Here is a 15,779-nt window from a genome sequence, read left to right as displayed (position 1 = left end):
CTCCTATGCCCATCCCTGACAACCAACCCGGAACGATGCCCTGGTTAATGGGATCATGTGCTCCTGAGAGCTCCAGGGGAACTAGCAGCGTAGCACTCCCAGTGGTGAGGAGGTTGACTGCCTGAGGGAGGGGGGCCCACAGAGGGTGTCTTGTCTTCTTCTTGCCCAGAGGCACTTCCAAAGGTGGATTTGTCACAATGTGGAGGATGAGCTCAGGATTGAACATGAAATTTGGAATGGTGCTTGGAACACATACATGCATGTGCGCACAGAACACACCCCAACTTTCCTTCCACATCTCAGACTCTTAAGACAGCGGTCATATTGCAGTCTATTTTGTCTTTGGCTTCCCTTTGAAAATGGCGATGCTGAGATTGGTACTTGAAACATAGTGTGTAGCCAACTGGCATTCTGGTTGTCTTCAAGGGAAATGTCACCAATGACAGGCTGGCTTTTGCACTGAATGGCTGGTGTTCGCTTATCCGTCCCACGGAACGGAAATCAATCCAGTAAATACAATCGACATTCACTGTGTTGCTGCTTTCATTCCAAGATGATATGTAATTTATTATGTTTCCCCCCATCTGTATTGTGTTTTCTTTGCATTCAGATGAATGGGGTAGAATAGCGTGACGACAATGTAATTCATTACATTATGCAATTTTGCCACAGTGGACATATAATGTAGTTTTCAGTGGAAGACGAACTATGGAAAAAGTGATGCATGTGATGAATACAGGGCAGAGCAGAGAACAGCGCCTTTTTACATCCCTTTTCCTGACGATCATTAGGATTTCTTTCTCCTTCTCTTTTATTCTTCCCTGCCACCTCTAGAAATATTTGGAAGTGCCACATCCAGCCCTCCCTCCCTTTCATCACAGTAATGATGTAGAGCCGATTCCTTTGATCACAAACATGAAGACAGAACAAACGGTGCCTCCAGAGATCCTGCTCGCTGCCAGCAGTCGGCAGGTGTTGCTTGGGCTGCCGCCAAAACACCACCACAGGCTACCTGGCAGAGCGCGGATGCAGCACCTGCACCTCTTTCTCTGAAACCCAAAAATGAGAAGGCAGAGCAGGCCACCAGGTGGAGGATGCCACTCTATCAAAGAATGGGGAAAAAACCCTGTAACAATACAGCAATTTGACCTCATTACTCATTTGGCTCCTGAAAGAAAGAAAAAAGGATGCAGGAATCCAAGGTGCACTATGATTCTTCAACCTGCTAAGCAAAAGACCAGCGTCAAACTCTTATCCAGGCTGGAAAACCAGGGCTGAGGGAGAACTAAAAAAGCAATTTTTTTTTAAAAAAAAAAAAAAACCCAAGGCAGCTTGCAGACATGGCACCAGGAAAATACCAATATCCATCCATTAACTTCTTGGGTGTTTACGATCAGCAGAGGGGGGGTGCTTTTGGTAGTTCCTCTGCTCTCAGAAGCTCAGGGTGGGCAGAGATGGCATTCTCTGTGACCACTGGTGGAGGAAGGGGGGAGCGCACCGCCCCTGGCAGCACGATCCCAGTGGGGTGCCATCGCGGCTGCCCCTCTGCCCATGCTGGGCGCCACACCCCCAGGACACGTGCCAGCTCTGGCCCCGCCCCCGCCAGCTCTCCTCCACCCCCACCCCCAGGTGCCGGAGCCTGAAGCTCTGCCACTGTCTGTGGCAGCCCCTAAGTTGTAGGAATCCCTCCCCACAGAGGTGAGTCTGGCCCCTTCACTATACAGCTTTCACTGTATGCTGAAAATACAACTCTTCACCCTGATCTTTGACACTTGAGATGCATTTTTCAAGATGTTCTTGTGACTGTCATTTGTTTTAAACTGTTTTATTGTTGCGTTCTATTGTTGTCTTGTGACCCTAGGTTGAATGTTTTTATTGGTTATTGCCCACCCAAACAACAACAGCAAGCCATGCACAGTATTTACATATGCCCAGTTCAATCTGGTACACCAGAAACAGTCCAACAGCACTTTACTAAGAAAATTTAAGGAATGTGTGAAAATTATTACTGCTTTAAAAAGAAACAAAAACCTAGAGGCTTTTATAAGGTATTTCCAGCTTTGGCAGAAGACTCCATGGAAGTACTCACAAAAATCACCAGCATATGCTCTTCTTATTATTATAAATCCTTGCACAGAATTCCTTGCAATGTCCCTTTATTTGGCTCCAGCTGAAGCTTCTTCCTTCCCAGCGGCATCCAAACTACGTAAAGGCCCCACTTAAGTATGTGCATTGAAATCTGGTGGATCAAAGTTTCCCATTCATGCTAGATTACCATTCAGTCTCCCTTGCAGAAATTAAAGAGATGTTGCAGTTTATGTCCTGTTTAATCTCCTTTTGCAAACAAGGGATCAAGCTCCTCTCTAACTGATTTTATTGTTGTAAATTTCTGATCACACACTGAAAGAAATGAGCCAGTAAAATCTCAGCTACATTTGTTGATCAAAACTCAGATGCACCATATAAAGAAATGTTATCAACGCTGTTAGCTGCAGCTAGAAAGCTAACAGCAAGAAATTGGAAAGCTGAAGACGGAGGATGAATGGGAAAATTTAACACAGCAATATGCCTTGATGGAAAGATTGGCAAAGCCAGTACAAGCAACCAGAAAAACCAACATAGAGGATGAGTTCATTAGATGGTGGCACAGGTTCATTCTACATTCCAGAATCAGTGAAAATGGGACTTCACCAGCAGCTTCCTAAGAACTTTCCTGGAGAGACTTGATAGGTTGAGATGAAACAATGTACTGCCCTTCACATTCTCCCTATGCATTATGAAAATAAGCTTAATGACACAAAAGGGAATATTGTACATCAAAGAAACCAAACCAAATGTGATGTGATATTTTTGCATGATATTGGTATATAAAGTGTGTGGGGTGTGTGTGTGAATATGTGTACAGTAGTACCTCAGGTTACATACGCTTCAGGTTACATAAGCTTCAGGTTAAAGACTCTGCTAACCCAGAAAAAGTGCTTCAGGTTAAGAACTTCGATGAGAACAGAAATCGGGCTCCGGCGGCACGGCAGCAGCAGGAGGCCCCATTAGCTAAAGTGGTGCTTCAGGTTAAGAACAGTTTCAGGTTAAGTACGGACCTCCGGAATGAATTAAGTACTTAACCTGAGGTACCACTGTACTGCCATTCTGGAGGGAGGGAGCTGAATACCGTCCAAAACTAAATTCAACAGGGGAAACAAACAAATGAAATGTTGGGTCATTGCTATGAAGAAGGCAGCCCTGCAAGTTTTCACTACTTGGTTCAATGAAGGTCTGTTTACTCTTGGGTAAAGAAACGGAATGCAATAAAAAGTTTATATATAATACGTGCTTGGTAACAAATGACAAGAAGGGTATTTGTATATGCTGTCAAGCCTATGAGGCCATGTCCACTGTGCCCAGCGAGTTGCAACAGGAATGAAAAAGCTTTTTGCATTTTGAAACTTAAGCCCCAAATCAGTAACATTTTAAAGAATGAAAAATGCTACAGACTCATGGAGAGATGGATTGCCTATCCATAGAATCAGAGTGTTGTTCTGAGGAAATGGAGCTGGATTCTTTACATAAAAGTGAGTGAGAATTTCCTTCTAACCATGTAATAAAATCTCTGAAGCTGTTGTTTCTCCTCCTCCCTCCTTTCATTAGTTTACACTTGCTTCATTTTCTGAAGTTCTCTTCAGCTGAAAGGGGAAGATCAGTGTACTACTTAAAAATATAAATGAGCAGGGGAAGCCCATGGGCACAGGAATCATAATACATATTCCAAACCCAGTGGATCAAGAGATGCTTCCAAAACATGCTGTGGGGAGAGAGTTATGCAAAGTTCTCTCAAAACTTCTCCAGGGCATGGTGTAGGGGAGACAAACACAAGATGAACTCATTCACAAGAGTTATGGGATGTTTCTCTGTGCAGATCGTGGTCAAGTGAGGAATGCAGAAAGTCTGCCTTGCAACGGAAACAGCACTTGCAAAGAAATCCAGGCTGAGATATCTCCACAAGAGTGGGGTCAGGTTAGACAAGGGGGAGAAATTCTGTCCTGTTCACATTTAAAGGCTACCTGATTTGCACTTTCCAAAACAATACGCGAACTGAAACACAGCCATCAAATGCAGTTCTCCGGCTAACCAATGTATAGAAAAACTCATATAGGTAAAGGTAAAGGGACCCCTGACCATTAGGTCCAGTCATGACCGACTCTGGGGTTGCGGCGCTCATCTCGCTTTACTGGCCTAGGGAGCTGGCATACAGGTCATGTGGCCAGCATGACTAGGCCGCTTCTGGCGAACCAGAGCAGTGCACAGAAACACCGTTTACCTTCCCGCTGGAGCGGTACCTATTTATCTGCTTGCACTTTGACGTGCTTTCGAACTGCTAGGTTGGCAGGAGCAGGGACTGAGCAACGGGAGTTCACCCCGTCGCGGGGATTCGAACCGCTGACCTTCTGATCTGCAAGTCCTAGGCTCTGTGGTTTTTGTGCATAATTAGTGAACATAACATACGGAAATGCATTATATTAAGGGAAATAGCTTGCAAAAGCATGCACATTGGGGGAAATGACATGTAAAAAATATATTCGCTCTAAAATTCTGGTGAATTTCCCACCAGGATGTTTTAAAGGCAGATTGGCAAACTGATGTAGAAACATGGAGAACTAAACTTAAGATTGGGAAAATGACAAATGGAAAAACCGAAATGGATTCATCCATCCCCGTCAGATGTATCTCTTTCTAGCCATTTCTTTTTGCTTTGAGTCAGTGACACACTTCCTTGTGCCTGACTTCAGAAGAGGTCAGCTCCTTCTAGCATGCAACTCTTACATATTCCAAACATCTTCCCTTCCCCGCAGGCATCTTTAAGCATATTTCAAGTTTCCTCACCCAATGACCTACTTGATGTTATTACAATAAATGATTGTCCCAGCAGCAGATCCAAACAACCCAGAGTAATGAGAAATGTTATTCTGCTGGGTAGGGTCAAGTGCCATGTATCATATACATGCAATGAGTGGCTTTTAATATTAGTTTTCATTGAATGAACTTACTGGATGAGTGGGTACTGTTTTGGAATGAGCCTGTACTGGCAGATGCTAACCCAGAAGTGCTAGTCCCATTTTGTCTCACACATTAGCAACATCTAGCATAAAACTGAGAGAAGAGAGTGACTTTTCACAGGGACCAGCCAAAGAGAACACACTGCACAAATCATAACTCATCTGCATTGGCCTCCATTTTGCTTCTGGGCCAACTCAAACCACACTGCTGGTACTGTCAGTCACTTGGCTACTGGAAAAAGCTGGTGTTCTTCCAACTAATAAGCATTTTCTAAAGGTGTCAGAGAAGTACTCAAGAACTATGTTTAAAGCAACTTCACCTTCTGAAGTGTGATTCTTTTTAAAAGCAATAAACAACAAGTTTTCTTAATTATCCATTGGCACTGGACAACTCAACTGAAACAACTCACCGCCACCCCTTCTCTCTCATAGAAGTGGAACCAGAACTGGTTCAACTGCTCGCACCAAGTGATTTATTAAACAGCTTTATCCATTTGCTTTTTCCATTCATAAATTTACTAAGAGAATCTGCACTTTTTTAATGACTTTGTTCATCATGTTCAATTATTCAGCGACTGATTTTAGAGAGCCTGTAAATAATTCACAAACTGTTCCTGTGATTCTTTTTTTGATCCCTGGAGTTCTTCATTCACGTGGCTGATCACACATGAATGCCAGGCTCCAGCATCAGACATTTCAGTGAGCTTACTAGTAATTTATAGGAAAGGCTTCCCAAACCTTCCCAAAAAATCCTCATTAAATGGTCCTTTAAAGCAATACAGTCCCCTTACGAATGTAAGGTAAAAAATCTCCTGCAACACACCTCAAACCAATGCAGGGCTTTATATTGGGACGCAAAAGCTACTCTTCCTTCTTGCTGGTTGTACATGCAAGCTCTATACTTCATTCAACAATTGTGCTCACAATGGGGTGATGCTTCCCAAAGCAAGCTGGAAGTATGAATGGCAGAGGTGCATCATTCACATGCACTAGAGATCTGTAGCCCAAAAAGAGCTCATAAGCACATTTATCATGGGTATTCAATAAGGCACGGCTGCCACTCACATTTTACACTCTTACTGCAGAGGGGAGAAAAAAACATTGTAATGCATTGCCACATAAAATATAGGCTCACTCCAATACTTTTTCAGTATGTATGCAGGGGGAGAAAGTGTGCATGTAATAATATACATTGCCAGGTGTGAAATTTGTTGTGTGTATTTGTTCTGGAGAAGGAACACAAATTAGAAAGGACCAGCCTAGGGCACTCAGCTGCCTGAGGCAGACCAGCAAATGGGGCCTGCACACACACACACACACACACACACACACACACACACACACCGGGGGCGGCGGCAGGGGCGGTTATAGTCCTAAAGGCCAGCAAACTGATTTGGACACCTGAGACAGAAATAAAATCCACAAACACTTCCCCAACAGTATAAAAAAAATACCTAATGATTTTCATCTCTTTTGTGACACCCAAAATCAGCTGCTTGAGGTGGCTGCCTCTCCCTCATTCTGCCTAACGCCAGGTGCAAAACCTGAAGGCACTATTGACAGTGAATGTCCAACAAGCCATACATGCAACAGAAGGACCCTTGACGTGATGATGTTCACCAGCATACACAGGGTTGTGGGTTGATTTTTCCTACACCAGTGTGTACCTTCCTAAAGAGTGCACTGCATTTGAAATGACTGAAAGTGGTGATCCCAGTTAAGAAATGGAACATGAGCCTGGCTACAGGCACACCTGCTTGATTTATTCATTTGGAAGTTTTATACTACTCTGGCTTTCTGAATTGAACCAACAAGGCAGACTGAAACAGTACAAGACAGAGAAAACACACGCAAGCAGAACTACACACGTACACACACAGCAGCCCTTAGTCCTCTGCTGATGGCAATGGCCAGAGCGAGCTTCTCATCAGCTGTGCAATCCCAGGGCAGTTGGCAGATGGAGCAGATCTTCTCTGGACAATGGGTAGGGTGCCAGGTTGGTTTTCCATTTGATGTGACATTCTTCCTGGGAGTTAGGAAGTGCAAGTTCCCAATGACCCTTTGTCCTCTGACCGATGGTGTTCATGGAGCAGTGCCAAATGAAGGCTAACCAGGAGACTCACAGGAGCAGCAATAATTCTCCCTTTTGTATTTCTTCTGGGTTTTTCTTTTTCCTTTTTCTGTGTAAGGTGTCAAAACCTAATGCCTCAATTCTAATGAAGTTTCATCCATTTACATCTCATAAGAAGTTTCTCCTGGACTTAGAAATTCAGGACTCTGCTGATTTTCTTACAATACATTCCACAGCTGAAGACTAGTTTCAGTTTAAAAGTAAATTGCTAGCTTGTGCAAATAGTGCTGTGAGGAAATCATTCATAGGAACAGGAAGTTATATAATTAGGAACGTACATTAGTTTTAAAAGCACAAAGATAAAATGCTATTCTGCAATAGGAGCTATGGCTTAGTCCACAACACATTTTATCGTTGCCAGTTATGCAAAACGGGAGAGCTACATATTAGAGAACTCCTTGCATAAGGCGAACCCAGTATTAAAGGTTATCACAATGAAAGAGAGCAGAAATAAATATAATGTCATTATTGAAGAAATCTACAGCGCAGAAAAATTAGAGTAGTGTACGTTTCTGGTTATTTTGTTCCAAAAGGTACCAAAAAGCTAGCAGAAAGTGGGCTTGGTGATACAGCTCCATGCATAAGGCCCTGAGTTCATTCCCAGACTTCTCCAGGTAAAGAGCTACAGGGCTAAGAAAAAAATTTGGATCTTGGAAAGGTGCAGATGGTCAAAAGAGAACACTGGACAATAGACTAATAGACTGATACAGCTTCATAGATATTCAAAAGTTACAGAGAGGGCAACTGAAAGGATCAAGGGCACCGTGAAGCATCATCTCAACAAGCACCGGCTAAAGCCTTTGGGTCATTATATAACCATGAAAAGAAATAACAGAAAATATAGCAGAAGTCAGGGGCATCAACCAAATCAGTAAAATGACGTGAGACTAGGAAAACTAGTTTGGAGAAAAAAGGTGAACAAATATTTAATTCGGGCTATGCATTTAATTTAAATTTATATAGCTGCCCATCAATAAATATTCCTTAGAGCGAGGGAGGGGGAAGCTTTCATAATAGATAAAGCATAAGCCCAGTTTTAAAGCACCGCTAAATCTGCTGTTACTGAAAGTTGAACTTGCAAATAGTGCAGTGTGAAATATGGAGTGGGTGGGGGGCGACACAAGAGAACAGCTAAGGAAGCAGTTGGACCCTTGGATGACAAGGGAGTCAAATATGTGCTAATAGAAGATAAGGGGATTGCAGAAAAGCTAAATAAATTATTTGTGTCTGTCCTCGCTGCAGAAGATATACGGCAGAATGCTGTGCCTAACTAAACTTTGCAGGAAGGGAGTATGAGGAACTGAGGCAAATAGTGGCGATACGAAACAAAGCTCTAGGTCTAATAGACAAAATAAAAACTGCCAAGTCTCCGGTTCCAGGCGGCATCCACTTGAGATTTCTAAAAAAAAAACCCTCAAATGTGAAATTTGATATATGTACAAAAATATGTAACATGTCACTCAGATTAGTCTTCATACCAGAGGATTGGAAAGTGGTCAATATAACACCATTTTTTTTAAAGGGATCCTGAGGGGCTCCTGGACACTACAGGAAGCTAGCTTAATAAATGTCACATTAAATGTCATGGGGTCTGAACAGGCAGTGTCTGACCAGGAACAAGACTCTGGGATCATGGTGGACAACTCTATGAAGATGTCAATCCACACTTAGAGTACAGTGCGTAATTCATAGAATCATAGAATCTTAGTGTTGGAAGGGACCCAAGGCTCATCTAGTCCAACTCCCTGCGATGCAGGAATCTCAGCTAAAGCATCCATGACAGATGGCCATCCAGCCTCTGCTGAAAAACCTCCAATGAAGGAGAGTCCACAGCCTCCCAAGGGAGACTGTTCCACTGTCACACAGCTCTTACTGTCAGAAAGCTTTTTCTGAATGTTTAGTTGGAATCTCCTTTCTTGTAATTTGAAGCCATTGGCTCGAGTCCTACCTTCCAGAGCAGAAGAAAACAAGCATGTTCCCTCTTCCATGTGACAGCTCTTGAGATATATGAAGTTGGCTATCATATCTCCTCTCATCTTCTCTTTTCCATGCTAAACATACCCAGCTCCTTCAACCGTTCCTCATAAGGCTTGGCTTCTAGACCCTTCATCATCCTAGTTGCACACGTTCCAGCTTGTCGACATCCTGAAATTGTGGCACCCAGAATGGGACAGTGTGTTCCAGGTGTGGTCTGACTAAGGCAAAATAGAGGCAGTCCAGGAGGACTCTGCCAGGAGTCACGTAGGATCAGGGATGCTGCACGCGGGCATGCAAAGGGCGCCCTCCATTTGATGCAGAGAGCGCTCATTACTTCCCTTGATCTGGACACTACAGTTCAGTGGATGCAGCCTAGAAGTGTCAGCTCCCCCCCCCCCCGCTGCATCACACTGTTGACTCACATTGAGCTTGTGGTCCACCAAGACCCCTAGATCCTTTTCACAAGTGCTGATAGTAAGCCAGGTGTCCCCTGGTTTATTACCATAGTACTCCTATACGTTGCTCATGAAGATCCCAGAGGAATCCAGCTGTCCATTGCTGGAGACAAAATGCTGAGAGAAATGGTTTGCTCCCACAAAGCAGTTCTTGTTATCTTAAATATTTGTGCCAGGAAATCAGTCCCTTGCCTATACCTTTATAATTTTTGCCCTTATTTTGGTGCAGTAGCCGGTATACCTCATTCTAAGCAGTCGTTTGCTTGATCAAACAATGGGGTCAGGCCATTACTGTCATCGCCAGTCCAAATCTTCACATTAAGAAACTTCCAAACAAGCTATGTCGTGATTTACAACACTAAATTCTCTGTTTTGTTTTGTTAATCATCACTAATGTGACAGCTTAAGAAAACAGAAAAAGAGTCTGGAAAGGCAATAAAATATATGGAACCTAACCAACAAGTGGGTCACTAAACATGTTCTCATGGGCCAAAGAGACAGGAGGAGGATGGTATTTTAACAAGTATAAACGTGTGTGGACATGCTGGCCAGACATTGCTAGTTCTCAAGAACTTGCAACATTACTTTGGGGTGTGGTATTATACTTTGCTTAAGTAAAATAATAGGAGCACACACCCTAATTGTTCAACTGTGTTAGAGCATTAGCTCAATAACCATTGCATTGCAGAATTTATCCCCTTATAACCCTACAGAAACTTAATTACATTGACTCCTACTCTTACCGTACACTTATTTATTTAGACTTTTCAACCTTGCTCGTCTTCGGATGATATGCAATAGTTCACAACCATCTTTAAACCAATTGACAAAAAAAGTAGGAACTCAGGTGGAACCAAGTATGGGCTAAAGTGTTGACATGATCCTACCCCAAACACTCATTGCAAACAATTCCATGTCTTTTTCAAAAGATTGCTAAGGCATCATCACCAGAAATCAGAGAATCAATGACATACAACAGGAGTGGGGAACCTCAGTGCTAAGCCTAAATATGGACCTCCGGACCTCTATCTGACCCTTGGAACAATTCCCAGGCCACATCCTGCACTGACCCTGCTTCTCACCCCAAGTGTTTTTGCCTGGCTGAAATGTGTACCTGAACTCTGATATGCCTCTTGCTTGTCTAGATGGGGGACAGAGAGGTGCGAGTAGGGAGGGCCCTTGGGCTGAAAAAATGCTCAGCACCCCTGGTATAAGGGGACTCTTCCACACAACCCTCCAAGGTGTTCTCCTACACAGAAGTCCTCTCAAAATGAACAGATTCATGGGAGCTTCTGTAGACTTGGCCCATGTGAGCTTCCCAGCAGATGAATAGAGATGGAGATGTTAAAGGCCATCCTATATTATAATTTTCATGCAAGAACTGTGTTAACAGCACTTTGCCGCAACATTACAATGTAGTAAAAGGAACAGGTTCCTCTATGGAACTGAGAGATATTGATAAACACAACCATTCAGGCCTAGGTGTGTTTAAATTTGACTGAAATTGTTTCCAGTTACAATTAACAATTTGTATGGGGGGACGGGACTGAAAACCAATGGTGTATTTTCATAGAATCATAGACTTGTAGAGTTGGAAGGATTTAAAACTATTAATTAAAGTATAGATGGATCTTTGACACCTCTATACTAAGAACATGTACACAGCATGTACAAAGCACCAATTGGGTTCAGGCAAGACTGAATTTGGTGGTCCTCGTTGGGCCCCGATTCAGGCCTGATTGCTCCAAGCCTCAAACTAAATTTAGACCTTATACAACCTTGGGATCAGGAAGGGTGGAGGCGAAGTAATCTATGATGCAGACAGAGAGTCTCACCTGCGTCATCTTCTTCTCCTTGCTCACCGCCCCAACTGCATGTTTAATATCTCCCCCCCCCTCCTTTTTCCCCAAGGTGATCCAGGATTGCCAATCCATAAGAGCCCCAATTCAGTCCGAATTATTCCAATTTGGTTTGGAATTCAGCCTGATTGGTTGCACAGCCCAAAATATACACCTGTAGGCTATTTAAAACAAACTTTTCTCATGCACATCTACTACTAAGAGGTTTGCTTTCTGTGAATCCCAAGAGACCAACCAGAATGCAGTATTATCATCAGCAGTAAACCACAATATCATGCCCAGTTTCAAAAAGTGTCTGCCTGAGCAGCTACCACAAATAGAAGTTTTATTCTTCCAGTTCTCTACTGCAAGTTAAATGCAAAAACAATGAAGAGTCTTGTGTTTTCTTAAAGACTCACAAATGTATTATGGGACATGCTTTTTTAGAATGGAGTCTACTTTAGTAGATACATGAAGTAATACTAGTTTATTGATTTACACAATAAGCAAGAGTTACAGTGAGCATGCTTATTGCCCAAGGAATAACGATTCAATAAAGTGGTTTCACACCCTCCTTCCTTCCTTTCATTGAAAGACTACCTTCTCCTCTTGTTCCTCTTCCTTGTCAACACCCTCAGGCCTTGCTAGGAGCATGATCAGATCTTCTTTCGAGGTGGCTCCCCACTGATAAGAAGTATCTAGGTACATGCAAGGCCAAATGGAGATGGGCAAACTGTGCATCTGGCTCATGACATTGCATCCATAGGTGAGAAATGTATTGTGAACTCACTACACAAGCTCATCAGATACAAATATCATAACCTCCTCCTTTTCTGACAGTGTGATATATGAACAGCAAAGTCAAGAAGCCTTTTTTATATAAAGAAATTGGAAGCCTTGTTCAAACGGAGAAAAGGACAAATTTTGACACACACAAAATGGAAGGTGACAATAAGGCAAGGAGGGAAGCAAATGCCCCCCTTTAAATATCTCAGAAGCAAGAAAGCAGAATTTTGCCTCCGTGTGTCCTTCCGTGTGCTGCCATTTGCATTTTTGCTGCTGCTCTTTTCCGTATTATCATCATCATCCTCATAATCTGGCATCTAATGTTAGTCAGAGTAGATCCAGTGAAATTAGTGGGCATGACTAACTTAAGTCTGCTCAGATCAGAACTTTGTTGGATGCAGCCCAATCACTCCAGGAAGAGAAGAAACAGATGCAGGGCTACCATCAGCTCTGCTGGGGAACCAGGATCTTCCCTCCAGCAGCTCTACACCATCAGGATGTAGCAAAGGAAGGAAAGGAAGGGATGCAGATCCACTCAGAAACAGTGCGGCACTAAAATTTGGTGCCCCTCCACCTCTCGCACTCCATTCTAAATAATAGTTGTGGCATCCCTGGCAGCACCCCCAAACCTCTATGCCCCCTAAATCTGCCTCTGTCATTAATGCTGCCTCCTATGATGGTGCTCATCTTTTAGTGGGGTGGGTAGGTAGGTCTAGTCCATGGGTAGGCAAACTAAGGCCTGGGGGCCGGGGCCGGCCAAATTGCCTTCTAAATCCCGCCCGCGGACACTCTGGGAATCAGCATGTTTTTGCATGAGTAGAATGTGTGCTTTTATTTAAAATGCATCTCTTGGTTATTTGTGGGGCATAGGAATTCATTCTTTTCTCTATTTTCAAAATATAGTCTGAGGTCTGAGGGACCTGTGCTGAAAAAGTTTGCTGACCCCTGGTCTTGGTCCTTATTAATATATTGGCGGATGAGGATTTTATGTTAATCTGTCATCATTTTGAATTTTCCTGGCTTTAACATGTTTTTGTATGCTGCATTTTATATTGTCAAGTCGTTCTGATACCTTTTTTAAAAAATAAAAGTGAGAGGCAGATGAAATTTAGTATCAAAAGAACAAGGATTTGTAACAAGAAACTGGTACCTGAGTTTGCTTATTTCTTCTTCCTTCCCAATCCATTTTCCTTTTGTGTCATTTATTTTAGACTGTAAAACTGTGGGTAGAGGTTGCCCTGCTTTTATTGATTAGTAAGCTACTCCGAGAGGGGCCCCCCCTTCCTTCTTCTTTTTCTTTTCCTGAAGAGCCAGGGTAAAAATTCCTGAAACAAATAAAATGGTATTGCATGTTTGTTATGTGTCAGTCAGTTGTAGATCTATGATGACAGCAGCTAAGCAGAAGAGAAAGCCTTTCTTGTTCTGCCCTGAAGGGTGTGCCCAGTCACTCAACTGGTTAGATCATCTGTTACCTAAAACTTGGAGAGGAAGTTAGTTCCCATGAAGACAAGGCACTAATGATGGTGGTGAAAGCCAGGTAATGTGTGGGCAGGAGCTATTCAGTCTCATAATGAGAAGCATCATAATTTGGCTTTTGCTCTCAGCACTCATTCCTCCGCTTTCACTGCTGATAGACTTGGATAATAGCACTCATCTAGCTTAACAAGCATGCGTCTTCATCGACCTACAAGTAAAAGAGGCCTCTCCCTTGGAGAAAGTGTTCCAGCTAAGATAGCAGCTTTGCATAGATCCCAAGAGCATTAGTGGAGGAAAAGTACCTTCATGAGGAACAGAATCTTGTTTCATGTAAATAATAATAATGACAATTTGTACATCCTGAAAATAACATTCTTAGGTCACATGGATTATATCTCCAGCATGCTAAAACAGCCTCAGGGTGAGGTGGGGGTGGGGGCTTTGCAATGTAAGATTTTTGAATTATATATATATATAATGTATAAAATACATTGATTTAAAAATTCAGAATGTGATAATTCAAATGTAAATTCAAAAAGTCATGAGCTTTGGGTGGTTTCTTGGTTAGATCACTATTATAAACCATTTAAGACAACATTTCCTGGTTGTTTAACAATGTTGCCACCCATTTAATGTATAATTAAAAGAGACTCAAGCAGATTCACATCCCACATTTAAAGCACGTTAGATGCAGATTTAACACAGGTGTCTCCTCCAAAGGATCTTGGGAATTGTAGTTCACATAGCCACACTCCCCAGCACCCTTAATGAACAGAGAGAAGCCATGTGCTTTAAATGTGTGTTGAATGTGCTTTAAATCATAGAGTTGGGAGAGACCCCGAGGGTCATCTATTCCAACCCCCTGCAATGCAGGAATTTCAACGGAAGCACGCATGACATGGCCATCCGGCCTCTGCTTTACAACCTCCAAGAAGGAGAGTCCACCACCTTTGAAGGGAGTCAATCCCACTGTCAAACAGTTCTTATTGTCAGAAAGTTTTCCCCAGTGGTATTTTTTTAGAAAACAAGGCACTGGAAATCACCATGAACGCCTCCCTTGTTATCTTATAATGCCACCTGAGAGATGCTAGAATTGACTTCTGGTGAGTTCCAGCTGAAAAAATCCTGTTTAAACACCATATTATTTTGGTTGACAGATTTGTTTCGTTGATTGTTGTGTAAACCACTTCGTGACTATCCATGATGAAAAGCGTTCTATAAATAAGAATAAATAAAATTTCCTCATCCCCACTCTGTAGCTGCCGCACAACACGTTTCTGAGGAGAGTCTTTTCAGTGTGTGCAGGTGGAAGGAGACGGTGGGAAATCCAATATCTGGAAGCGCCCCAAGTCCCAGATATTCAGACCTGAACTGGAGGGAATTTTACCTTTTTGGTCTGCCTCTGTTTGAAACTTGGCTATCTTTCACAAAAGAGTGGCCGGTCTTTCCTTGTTTCAAATATCTGCAACATAGACCACTGGTTGTGGTTTTTTTGGGTGTCCCCCTTCCTCTTTCAGATTCATTTCCCAGTGACAAACTCAGCCCCAGGAAAGGCAATGTCTTTTCTGAGAAATGCTCCATACTTGACATATTGTCTATTATGCAGTAGCTTGAGTCAGCTTTGGGATGAAAATGGGGGGGGGGGGGAACGTTGCTTCATCTGCCTTAAATAACAGCCCCCACTCCACACCCTTCAGATGTCTACATGCTTCCATTAACAACAACAGCAACAAAGACATCTCGGTGCATAAATAATCGCAGGAGAGTTTGAGTCCTAAAGTGGGTTATCAGTACATGTTTGGGCACACACTGAAGTCAGCACAAGTTAAGAAAGACGAACACCTCCTACGCAAACTGGAGACAGAGAGGAAGCAGCAGTAAGTTTGCACCAGATGAAAAGACCTGTCGGAACAGGACTGGACAAACTCAGTGGGCGGAAGCCATCCAATGAGCCAAAATGAGGCAACGTTGTCAGCAGTATGCTGATGACACTCAGCTCTATTTCTCCTTTACATCTGCAGGTGGGGCAGTGGAACTGCTGGACCTGTGTCTTGCCTCAGTAATG

The 15,779-nt window shown here is 42.9% G+C and overlaps 1 long non-coding RNA gene across 1 annotated transcript in view; it reads right to left on the bottom strand.

The window, feature by feature from the left end:
- LOC309363908 overlaps window positions 1–15,779 on the bottom strand; it is an 83,091-nt gene that overhangs the window by 59,914 nt on the left and 7,398 nt on the right. The gene's annotated exons all lie outside the window — the stretch shown is intronic.

Source organism: Podarcis melisellensis (assembly GCF_964234715.1).
Source record: "Podarcis melisellensis genome assembly, chromosome: 2".
Lineage (NCBI taxonomy): Eukaryota > Metazoa > Chordata > Lepidosauria > Squamata > Lacertidae > Podarcis > Podarcis melisellensis.
This window is presented reverse-complemented; position numbering and strand designations above follow the sequence as displayed.